Source organism: Schistocerca serialis, chromosome 1, assembly GCF_023864345.2.
Source record: "Schistocerca serialis cubense isolate TAMUIC-IGC-003099 chromosome 1, iqSchSeri2.2, whole genome shotgun sequence".
In the NCBI taxonomy this organism is placed as follows: Eukaryota; Metazoa; Arthropoda; class Insecta; order Orthoptera; family Acrididae; genus Schistocerca; species Schistocerca serialis.
In genome coordinates this window covers 351,831,588-351,844,794 of record NC_064638.1, presented here as the reverse complement: position 1 = coordinate 351,844,794, position 13,207 = coordinate 351,831,588, and the positions used below count along the sequence as shown (strand labels likewise).

The 13,207-nt window shown below is 43.5% G+C and overlaps 1 protein-coding gene across 1 annotated transcript in view; it reads right to left on the bottom strand.

Annotated features, from left to right (window-relative positions):
* Positions 1-7,107, bottom strand: part of LOC126457422 (apolipoprotein D-like) — a 48,473-nt gene extending 41,366 nt beyond the window's left edge. The window contains exon 1 of the mRNA XM_050093694.1: positions 6,918-7,107. The gene's annotated coding sequence lies outside the window, so the exon portion shown is untranslated. The remainder of the gene's footprint in view (positions 1-6,917) is intronic.
* Between the last annotated feature and the right edge of the window lie 6,100 nt (positions 7,108-13,207).

Sequence of the window (13,207 nt, the reverse complement as noted above, 5' to 3'; positions counted from 1 at the left end):
GGTATGCAGAAGATCCACAATAATGTTCACGTAGTCCGCACCTATCATAGCATTTTGATTTCCAGTAGCGATCCCGTGGCAGTCCACATGAAAGTACACAATAGCATAATACTGCCCACGCCGACTTGCATGTTTCAAACATCCGTTCGCCTAGATAACGGTGTTTCCGCACCATCAACCTGGCGCAACAAGATTGGATTCATCCATTCACACACACCTCACGTTTCTAATTATTTACGGAACGATCTCGGTAATTCGGTGCTCACCCAAACGTAATTAACATGCGAACAAATAAGTGTCGTCTAATGTGGAACCACACGTTCAGCATATGCCCTCAACGGTGTGCTCCGAAACACTCGTGACTGAACTAGCTTTGTACTCTACGTCCATATTCCACCACTCTGCTCCAGAACGCTGCCTATCCTACTTTACATAGCGAGGAACATGCAGCTCGGGGGAGTTCCACGTTCTGTGACTGTGCGTGGATGTCCGACACTTTGCCTCTTATTCGCGGTTTTAGCGTTCTTCAACCACTTTCCTTACAGTTCCTGGTAATCCATCAAGGTAAGTGGGACTGCAGCCGGATACGAATTACTTGAATAATGATAACAAAATCAGCGTTGTATTTGAATCTTCGTTTTTTATGCTTTTCAATATATGTTACCAGTTTCGATACCAAATGTTGCCATCTTCAGGTCCCAAGCGTAACGTGCCATCCACAACCGTCTTCATATGCAGGGAAAGGAATCGTATGCAGCAGCCCAAAATTAACTGAATTGTGTACATTCTGTGGCAACAATAACAACTCTAAGTGCCGTCTGACCATGGTGGGCTTATTGTTGCCACGGAAGGTACGCAATCCAGTTAATTGTGGCCCACTGCATACGATTCCGTTCACTGCATATGAAAAAGGTTGTGGATGGCACATTATGCTTGGGACCTGAAGATGACAACATATGGTAACTTGCATTGAAAAGAATAAAAAACGAAGATTCAAATACAGCCGCTGGTTTTGTTATCATTATTCAAGTACTTTCCGCAGTTTCTAACGAGTAGCATGCATACGGGCAATCATCTAGATGCTTGCTCCCATGCAACGGACCTCTTTGTCAAAATCGCTTATGTCAGTCGTTTTCCGTATTTGCGACCCATATTGTCTCTCTAACGATCCCTCTTTTGTGTCTGTTTTACTTATATACTTTTCTTACCATGTCACGTGCCGACGACGTCACAAGGTAACATTAATCTCGTGATGGGTGGTGTTTATAATGCTTCGGCTCATTCGTATACATAGGAGAGTGGGATATACCCAGAATAGGAAAATCATCCTTATATACTCATTACGATTAATTCACATAAATATGAGCCACATCTCTCTCCGGTAATCGCAAGTCAGAAACGACTGGACATCCGGCATCTCTGGTGAGAGTTTACAATTTTCGATGTGTTGGCGAAAAGGATGTCATTCACCTCACACCTAAACATGATATTTAAGACTCATTCGGACACTTTAACGAATGTAGAGCATGTTTAGAGTGTCTCTACTGTTCGTTTGATATTAATTTACGTTTATCGCCAAAAAGTTACTCGGACCCAATGAGTAACTGTATAGCGGACATGAAGTACGACTCGTTCAAATTTTCCCTGCGAATTATTCCTTCAGGAAATGAAATAAAATGGAGAAAAGAAACAGTATATTCCGATATTCTCTTGAGGGTATTTAGGGAAACGACGGAAAATCAAAATCACTGTGGCTGGAAGGGTACCTGAAATTCATTTAATCAGAAAACTAGTCCACTGTTTGAACCACTTACTGTGTCGCCTAATGCGCCATCTTGAAATATTCTTCTAGAGTGGTACTAAATGTCCACCAAAAGGTGTTGTATTAGAACATCTAGAAAAAACTACATCTGATTACTGAATATATATCTAGAAAGGATGAGACTATGTCATGAGTATATTCAGTGATTTAAAAAGTATAGGATGCACAAAGATAAACTGCCCTCAGCTGAATACCTAGAGCCAAACTTTCGAGTGACACAATACGAGCTGCTCCATCATGTTCGTTTTATTTTTTCAACCACAAACATGCATTCAGCTGTAAGTGGGCTTAGATACACTAATATCGGTACACACGGAACTGTGGCATTGGAAATCAAACGTAGCTGAGGACGTAATTATTGAGAGCACTATCTGTGGCGTATTGAAGACGACTGGTCCTCTACTTATTTATACTCAAGGTTGAAATGTTTCGTTCAGTAATTCGGTAACACCACAGAAATACGAATGGAAAAAAGTAGACGCGTGGACTGGCCGCTCGGTTTGAGGCGCAATGCAATGATTGCGCAGCCCCGTCCGTCGGAGTCTTCCCTTGGGCATGGGTGTCTGTGCTGTTCTTAGCATAAGTTAGTTTAAGTTAGTGTAAGTAGTGTGTAAGTCTAGCGACTGATGACCTCAGCAGTTTGGTCCCTTAGGAATTCACACACATTTGAACATTTGGAAAACAGTATGTTGGAAGTGGTGGATGTTCGTGAGATGAAAAAGGAATGTATTCTTTTAAGCTTTACATCCGTGATGACTGGAGAACTCCACAGCTCTTTGCAATTATAATGACAACAATTAAACGGCAATCAACAGGAATTTTGTTAAATAAACTACTTACAGGGTGACAATTATTGAACTACATGAAAAAAATATAAATTAGTTGCAAACTACGACGTGCACATACTTTATTCAACAAGTAAACGTCACTACTGATATTCAGATTTGGGTTATGACATATTCGATATGCCTGCCATTATTGGCGATGATGTGGCGCAGACGAATAGCGAGATTCTACGAGACCCGCTGGAGTGTGGGAACATCGATGCCTTCGATGACTTCAGTGTTTTCATCTCATCAGTGGCTTTGGGGTTCTTGGTGTACACCTCGTCTTTAATACAGCTCCACAAAAAGAATTCGCATTATTCAGACCCGGAGAATATGGAGGCCAATCGAGACCCATGCCAACGGCCTCTGGGTACCTCAGAGCCAGAATGTGATCACCAAAGGGCTCCTCCCATACAGCAAATACTCTCCTGCTTCGATGGGGTTGAGCTCCGTCTCGCATGAACCACATATTGTCCGAATCAGGGTCACTTTGGATAATGGGGATGAAATCATCTCTCAAGACCTTCACGTACCGGTCAGTAGGCACCGTGCCAACAAGAAATATCGCATCGATTATTCCGTGACTGGGCATTGCACACCACACAGCCACGGTTGAGGGTGAAGAGACATCTCGATCGCGAAATGCGGATTGTCAGCCCCAAATCGCGCCAATTTGTCTTTTCGGCGAACCCATCCGAATGAAAGTGGGCTTCGTCGCTAATGTGAATGTGCTTACTAAGTCCCATCAAACCCCGCGGCCAACCGTGCAGTTTGAACGTCCTAACTCAAATCATTCGCAAATTATGACAATTTTATTTCATATAGTTCAATAATTGCCACCCTGAATTTACTGGTATTTAGTTTCGCAGCACCGATTTTCAGACAGCGACATACATTTCTTTTTCAGAATTACCTTCTGAGACTGTCCGCAAATCATTGTGGAGTTTGGAATGCTTTTTGTACCTATAAAACAATATTTTCGCAGCCTTAGTAAAGTTTATTTTCCAATATTTCCTGACAGCGTGCGTTTCGGCAGCATTTCGCTATTATAAGGCGCCTTATTGTTATTTATGCATCGGCTGCAACAATTACTGTTACTTAAACGTCAGTTGTAACAGGTACCTGACGATGATAGCATGATGCCGAAACGCGTCATGACAATAAATATTAGATAATGTACGTGACTGAAACTGAAAAAGTGTTTAAGTTTCGTAATACTGTCAGAGATCTCAAAGGATTCCTTGAAACATAGAAAACTTAAGGATTTCTGTATCGTTTTAGGAAACTCATGATTTCTCTCCACGTAAAGTACGTAATTTGCAAAGAAATGTGTACGCCGTTTGAAGTTCAGCTCAGATCTGAAATGAACCATTCATTAGACTGAATTGTGACGTACTGCAGAATTTATTTCTATTTTTTAAGAATCACGCAGTAATTACATGACAGCGACGACGAGATAAAGTGTAGTTAAATCTCATCTAGCAACAAAATGCAAAATATGGTACATAGTGCCTTAAAATACCGTGGAATGGTACTAAAAACTCAAGGGAGAACAAGACATTGGTTTCCAAAGTTTAAAAGAAACATAAAAGGAAACGAATGCATTCATTATTACTTCGCACACTGAACAGGCCGCAAGCTGATAAGACGAATAGCTGTGGTATTGTTTTAGGAGATGCACAGTTTCTCTTCATGAGAAAAAAATACGTAAGGTGCACAAGACATGTATGTCTCTACCTGAAGAAGAGCCCAGGTCTGAAATCAACGATAGCATTGTGATCTATTACAGTGTTTATTACATTTGTGAATAGTCATGATGTGCACAATAACTGTACGACCAGTTTCGATCAAACAAGAAACCATCCTCAAGTGTCGATCCATAACAACGTGTACGCAGAGCAACACTACAGACTAACTACATCAAAAACACAAAGTGCAGGAAAGCAACCGTCTCACACATAAAGTGTGTAATATGTTGATGGCGCAAAGTATATGTCTCTTCGTTGCGTTTCAAGCTAATTAGACGACAGTAACGATGAAGAAGTACTGAAGTAACGACTTACCTTAGGAGAGAGGTTAAAAAGGCACATCTACGTTTATAGCCATAGTAAATATAGCCAAAGCTCTTGACAGTGCTCGATTACTTCTATGAACTTCTGAAGCTAGCAGGGTAAAATTAAGGGTGAAAAAGTTATAATAAAGGGAAAAACCGATTATTTGGAACTTGAACAGTAACCAAGCTGCCCTTATAAGTGTCGAAGGACATGAAAGCGAAGCCATGTTTCGGAAGGCAGTGAGACAGAGCTATGGCCTATGTCCGATGTTATTTAATCTTCATGCTGGGCATGTAGTAAGGAAACTAGGGAGAAATGTGGAGAGGGAGCAGAGGTTCAGAGAGAAGAAATGAAAACTCTGAGGTTTGCCGATGACATTGTAATTCTGCTCTAGGGGAGAGAGGGGGGGGGGGGGGGGGACTGATGAGCTCAGAAGTTAAGTCCCATAGTGCTCAGAGCCATTTGAACCATTTTTTTTGTAATTCTGTGACGGAGCGTAAAGGGCTTAGAAGAGCAGCTGAACGGAACGGATTGTGTCCTGAAAAGAGGATACAAGATGTACATCAACAAAAATAAAACATTAGAAATTGAATGTAGCAGAATTAAATTAGACTATGCCGAAGGTGTTGGATTTGGGAATGAGATACAAACGAGTAGTTGATGAGTTTTGCTATTTGAGCAACAAAGTAACTGATGACGGCCGAAGTAGAGGGGGTGTAATACTCCGAGTGGCAATAGCAAGAAAAGCACTTCCGAAAAAGAGAAATTTGGTAATATCGACTACATATTTAAGAGTTAGGAAGTCTTTTCTCAAGTGGATTGTGGTCGTTTACTGAAATGAAATTTGGACGATAAGCAATTCAGACACGAAAAGGACAAAGGTTATGAAATGTGGTCCTGCAGAAGAATGTTACAAATTAGGTACTTAGCTCTAATAACTAATGAGAAGATCTAGGAAAAAAGAAATTTGTGCCACAACTTGATTAAAAGTAGGGATCTGATGTCAGGACACATCTTGAGACATCAAGGAATCATCGATTTGGTAAAGGGAGATAGAGAGGGAAATGTATATTGGGGAGGGAGAGCAAGGTATGAATACGGTAAGAAGATTCAAATGTATGTAGGTTTCAGTAGTTATGTAGAGATGAAGAGGCTAGCACAGTAAATACTAGCGAAGAGAGCTAAGTAAAACCAGTCTTCAGACTAAAGTCCACAACAATAACAACAATGACGAGAAAAAGTCTGTTAAAGTCATATCGAGCAATAATATACAAACCTGTTTTCGCTGTGTCTTAAAATGTACTGCAATACTAATGAAAAATCAACCAAAAGTAGCAGACAGGTTTCCGTCGCTTCAAACAGAGATAAAAGAGAATGAATCTGTTCTTTTATCCTTTCGCCTCGCTGAAAATACCAGCAATACCGATAAGAGGAATAGCACATGTCGACAATTAGCAAGGTCATATGTCCTGGCAGATTAAAAGCATGTGCCGGACCCGGATTAGAACCAGTGGCCTTTATCTTTCTTGGTTAAGTGCTCTACCAACTGAGCTACCCTCGATCCATGGATCCATGGTCCGTCCTCACAGCTTAACTTCCGGCACTACCTCTTTCCTACCTTCCGAAGGTCACAGAAGTTCTCCTGCGAAATTAACGGGACTAGCAACTTGTCTTCACAATATCCTTCCCTCCAGGCGTGCTAATGTTGCAAGTTTCGCAAGAGAACCTCTGAGAAATATAGAGAGTAGGAGGTAAGGTACTGGTCGAAGCACCGCTGTGCGATGTGCTTCGGTAGCTCAGTTCATAGAGCACTCACACGCGAAAAGCAAATGTCCCATGTTGGAGTCCTTGTGCACCACATAACATTGACAATATATATTGGATAAATGGCAGCATCGGTCGTAAAGTTTAAAATCGTTTATTTTACAGATCGATTTCGGTCACTGTGCGTCCATCTTCAGTGCTAGAAATCTATTGTAATTTTAGTACTGAAGATGGTCGCACAGTGACCGGAATCGATCTGTAACATTAAATATTTCAATGTTCACCACCGATGCTGCAATTTATCCAAAACACATGTATATTGGCAGTACGACAACATAATTTTGATCTTGCCAGTAAGTTTCATATTAGCTCACATTCCTCTGGAGACTGAAAAATTCACTCTGAAAATTAGCAAGCTCTTCGCGTATATTCCTAAAAAGCCGTCATTACCTTACTTCTGTATGGTGGAGTAAGTCGTAGCTAACGGCCACACAGCAGGCGAGTTGTGGCGGTCGCTCCAAACTGGAAGGAGATGCGGCGCTCTTTGACGTCGTAACTGTACTCCCGAGCAGCGGCGCGCACAGTACCGGTGACAGGAGGCGGGGTGGCGCAGCTGCTCAGTCACATCCGTGGAAGACGTCAGCGGTGCGCGGCGCCGTTGTGCTGTCTCCGGAGGAGTGCCGTGGCGGCGCGGGTGAGCGGCCGCGGCCGCAGCTTTCTGGGTCAGCCCTTCCCCCTCCCTCCCCCACCCTCCAACCGTCACCGCCCTGAGGGCAGATCCGCCTCTGCCGTATCAGGGGCGCCTCTGCGGCGGTCACGGCCGCCTCCGGGATTACCCTGCCTGTCACCGTGACGTGCGCCCTTTCAGATGAGTGATACGTATGCAGGCTTTTAGCTACATTAGTTATAATGACACCACACAAAAACTTCGTTCCACATTTGTTGAGATTACTGGCCGTCAACACACACGACTTTCCATTCTTCGGAACTACTTGACGAGTTCCTCGAACATTTGAAATTTAATTAAGGCCCCTGGTAACTATCAAACTTGTTTGTCAAATACGCTGTTTCCTACACATGGTTTTGTCGACAAACGCACAGACCTACCTGTAAAGTTCGTCAAATTTAACCTCATTGTTGATCAGCTGTCGTTCTAGTGAAGTACAGTGACACTATTGGGAATGGCTACCAATGCAGACAAAGCGTTTCTTGCATTGACTTTTGCACTATGTATAAAGAAGACAGATAACAAGACGCTGATCCAGTGAATGGTTGGATTTGTGAGATAAGATATACAGTACCAACGAAAATCTAAACAATTTTCATTAAAACATCACAGCGTGGGAACGTAGTGAACACATCCTCCATAGAAGAATCAGAGAGCTTCGATATCTTTATTTTATTGCGGTCTCGCTTGTATGGGGTGCGTAGAGTATTCATTTTCTTCTTAACCTCTTCCTTCGTAATATGTGATTGGGAAAGACGCGACACATTTACTACTTCGATAATGGCAACTACTGTGTTGTTTTGACCCTTGACCGTAGTTTCCACAGCTACGGAAACTCGAGGTACAGTGAGACACATTGCTAAAGAAACCTCTTTCTCACTAAACATGCGTGGAGAAACATCAACACAGACAAAGTCTGCTATCTTGTTGAACTGATCGTCAAGCAAAATTTCTCTCAGATACGTTTTGTGTTTGAGAGGCAAGTGAAAAGAAATCCGAACACTGCCATAATAAATTACAAAGCTGACAAAAAAATGGTTCAAATGGCTCTGAGCTCTATGGGACTCAACTGCTGAGGTCATTAGTCCCCTAGAACTTAGAACTAGTTAAACCTAACTAACCTAAGGACATCACAAACATCCATGCCCGAGGCAGGATTCGAACCTGCGACCGTCGCGGTCTTGCGGTTCCAGACTGCAGCGCCTTTAACCGCACGGCCACTTCGGCCGGCTAGCTGACAAAGACTGACAAATTGTCCGATATTTTGTAGGGGTCTTTAGAAGTGTAGATGGATCCCTGCGCCGCTGCGAGTATAGAAAACGCACGCATACTACCCTTATAACTATATCGGTATTTCTTTTTTACTTTTTTTGTTCCTTACTGATGTTCTCCCGCTACTTCGGAGCCAAAGCTGCATCCAAAACACTCAAACGATTCTCACGTTTATACACTACGGTGGACACCTACAATATGCGATCAAAAGTATCCGGACACCCCCAAAAACATACGTTTTTCATATTAGGATCATTGTGGCGCCACCTATAAGAGCCCTCATCATAAGAAAGCAGAGTTGGGGGCGTTCCGCGGAATTCACGGACTTCGAACATTGTCATGTTATTGGGTGTTACTTGTGCCATACGTCTGTACGCGAGATTTCCACACTCCTAAACATCCCTAGGTCCACTGTTTCCGATGTGGTAGTGAATTGGAAACGTGAAGGTACACGCAAAGAACAAAATGGTACAGGCGACTTCATCTGTTGGCTGACTGTCGACAGACCATCACACAGGAATTCCAGACTGCATCAGGATCCACTGCAAGTACTATGACAGTTAGGCGGGAAGTGAAGAAACTTGGATTTCATGATCGAGCAGCTGCTCGTAAGCCACTCATCCCGCCGGTAAATGCCAAATGACGCCTCGTTTGGCGTAAGGAACGTAAACACTGGACCATTGAACAGTGGAAAAACGTTGTGGAGTGACGAATCACGGTACAAATGGTTCAAATGGCTCTGAGCACTATGGGACTTAACATCTGACGTCATCAGTCCCCCAGAAGTTAGAACTACTTAAACCTAACAAACCTAAGGACATCACATACATCCATGCCCGAAGCAAGATTCGAATCTGCGACTGTAGCGGTCGCCCAGTTCCAAACTGAAGCGCCTAGAACCGCTCGGCCACAGCGGCTGGCTTCACGGTACAGAATGTGCGATCCGATGGCAGGGTGTAGGTATATCGAACACCCGGTGAACGTCATCTGCCAACGTGTGTGGTGGCCACAGTAAAATTCAGAGTCCAGAGGCTGTGGTGTCAAATGTGGTCGTGCTTGTCATGGAGCGGGGAGGGGGGGGGGGGCTTGCTCAAATGATTCAAATGGCTCTAAGCAGTATGGGACTTAACATCTGAGGCCATCAGTCCCCTGGACTTAGAACCACTTAAACCTAACTAACCTAAGGACATCACACACATCCATGCCCGAGGCAGGATTCGAACCTGCGGCCTTAGCAGCAGCGCGATTCCGGACTGAAGCGCCTAGAACAGCTCGGCCACCGCGGCCGGCGGGGAGGGGGGGGGGGAAGCTTGCACCCCTTGTTGTTTTGCGTGGCACTATAAAAGCACAGGCCTACATTGTTGGTTCCCACTGTTGAAGAGAAATTCGGGGATGGCGATTGCATCTTTCAACACGATCGAGCACTTGTTCATAACGCACGGCATGTGGCGGAGTGGTCACACGACAATAACATCATTGTAATGGACTGGCCTACACAGTGTCCTGAGTTGAATCCTATAGAACACCTTTGGAATGTTTTGGAACGCTGACTTCGAGCCGGCCTCACCGATCGGCATCGATACCTCTCCTCAGTGCAGCACTCCGTGAAGAATGGGCTGCCATTCCCCAAGAAACCTTCCTGCACCTGAGTGAATGTATGCCTACGAGAGTGGAAGCTGTCACCAACGTTAAGGGTGGACCAACACCATACTGAATTCTAGCATTACCGATGAAGAGCGCCAGGAACTTGTAAATCATATCCAGCCAGGTGTCTGGATACTTTTGATCACATAGTGTAAATACTTTACAAAATATGAGAGTTTCTTTTGACTAAAGTTGTAATATTGCATGCCGTTAGCTAGTTAAATATTGGTACCAGTGTTATGAATTATCAGTGTAACTTTTCAAAAGATACCTCTGCTCCAGTACAACCCAAATAACTGTGCTGTTGCTTTTGCCTGTCAGGTTGTTTCAAAAATAAATAATTTAATTTTTCCGTGAGATTTCGGGGTTAAAGTCGGACGTCGACATAGTTCAGATTCATTCAGACATCATTAGGTGAATGTTTTACTGTGTAGGTTGCAGGAGCACATCGCTAAACAGTCGCGCAGTCGCATGCGTATAGTTTACCGCAATACGAGCGCCATCTGACGAGTGTAACGTACTCTTTGAATATTGGTGCTGTATCTGCGACGCGCAGACGCATCCGTGATGGCCGTAGCTCATGCTCGTTCTCTCTCTACATCTACATCTGCATCCATACTCCGCAAGCCACCTGACGGTGTGTGGCGGAGGGTACCTTGAGTACCTCTATCGGTTCTCCCTTCTATTCCAGTCTCGAATTTTTCGTGGAAAGAAGGATTGTCGGTATGCTTGTGTGTGGGCTCTAATCTCTCTGATTTTATCCTCATGGTCTCTTCGCGAGATATTCGTAGGAGGGAGCAATATACTGCTTGACTCTTCGGTGAAGGTATGTTCTCGAAACTTCAACAAAAGCCCGTACCGAGCTACTGAGCGTCTCCCCTAAAGAGTCTTCCACTGGAGTTTATCTATCATCTCCGTAACGCTTTCGCGATTACTAAATGATCCTGTAACGAAGCGCACTGCTCTCCGTTGGATCTTCTCTATCTCTTCTATCAACCCTATCTGGTACGGATCCCACACTGCTGAGCAGTATTCAAGCAGTGGGCGAACAAGCGTACTGTAACCTACTTCCTTTGTTTTCGAACTGCATTTCCTTAGGATTCTTCCAATGAATCTCAGTCTGGCATCTGCTTTACCAACGATTAACTTTATATGATCATTCCATTTTAAATCACTCCTAATGCGTACTCCCAGATAATTTATGGAATTAACTGCTTCCAGTTGCAGACCTGCTATTTTGTAACTAAATCATAAGTATTCGGAGCACATTACACTTGTCTACATTGAGATTCAAATGCCATTCCCTGCACCATGGTCAATTCGCTGCAGATCCTCCTGCATTTCAGTACAATTTTCCATTGTTACAACCTCTCGATATACCACAGCATCATCCGCAAAAAGCCTCAGTGAACTTCCGATGTCATCCACAAGGTCATTTATGTATAATGTGAATAGCAAAGGTCCTACGACACTCCCCTGCGGCACACCTGAAATCACTCTAACTTCGGAAGACTTCTCTCCATTGAGAATGACATGCTGCGTTCTGTTATCTAGGAACTCTTGAATCCAATCACACAATTGGTCTGATAGTCCATATGCTCTTACTTTGTTCATTAAACAACTGTGGGGAACTGTATCGAACGCCTTGCGGAAGTCAAGAAACACAGCATCTACCTGTGAACCCGTGTCTATGGCCCTATGAGTCTCGTGGACGAATAGCGCGAGCTGGGTGTCACACGACCGTCTTTTTCGAAACCCATGCTGATTCCTACAGAGTAGATTTCTAGTCTCCAGAAAAGTCATTATACTCGAACATAATACGTGTTCCAAAATTCTACAACTGATCGACGTTAGAGATATAGGTCTATAGTTCTGCACATCTGTTCGACGTCCCTTCTTGAAAACGGGGATGACCTATGCCCTTTTCCAATCCTTTGGAACGCTGTTCTTCTAGAGACCTACGGTACACCGCTGCAAGAAGGGGGAAAAGTTCCTTCGCGTACTCTGTGTAAAATCGAACTGGTATCCCATCAGGTACTGCGGCCTTTCCTCTTTTGAGCGATTTTAATTGTTTCTCTATCCCTCTGCCGTCTATTTCGATATCTACCATTTTGTCACCTGTGCGACAATCTAGAGAAAGAACTATAGTGCAGTATTCCTCTGTGAAACAGCTTTGGAAAAAGACATTTAGTATTTCGACCTTTAGTCTGTCATCCTCTGTTTCAGTACCATTTTGGTCACAGAGTGTCTGGACATTTTGTTTTGATCCACCTACCGTTTTGACATAAGACCAAAATTTCTTAGGATTTTGTACCAAGTCAGTACTTTCGAATTCATTGAGGCGCACAGCCCTCCTCACACTACATTTAGCTTCGCGTAATTTTTGTTTGTCTGCAAGGCTTTGGCTCTGTTTATGTTTGCTGTGAAGTTCCCTTTGCTTCCGCAGCAGTTTTCTAACTCGGTTGTTGTACCACGGTGGCTCTTTTCCGTCTCTTATCACGGACCTACGGAGTTAAAATTCTGGTCTCACCAACTAAAATTAACTATCACTAGAGATGTCGTTGAGGGTAAAATATTTTCTTTCTGAAGACATTAAGTAAGTCAGCTATCCAGCCGAAATTCTCCATCACCATTAATAACATCTACCGTCAAATGAATTTCCACAGATACTTCGAAAATTGAATCCCAGGAGAAGTTCGTTGTGGGCGACATTTCCTTGGCAGTAGCATAGAATATCTTTGGCTATGGTTGACATACTCTGCTGCGGAGGGCAAGAGTGACAATTAAGTTTCATGTGCCATTCACGTGCTCTGAAAGTGGCTTGAGTAATGTAGGCTTCGACAAACTGATAAGGTATTTTGCGGATTCCAGCCTTCCGCAAACCCATGTCATCCTTTATCGAGCCGAGAAAGGTAATCGGAAGATTACTTAACGTAACGTTTTCTTAGGATTCTGCCTAATTTCGACAATATAGTGCCAACATATGGGAGGAATGCACTGGATTTGAACAGCTCCTCCTCCACTTGATCTTGTGAGTGATCACATTTCTTCTTCCTTCTTGCTATGTTAGTCTGATGTGGAGAATATCCGTTGTCTT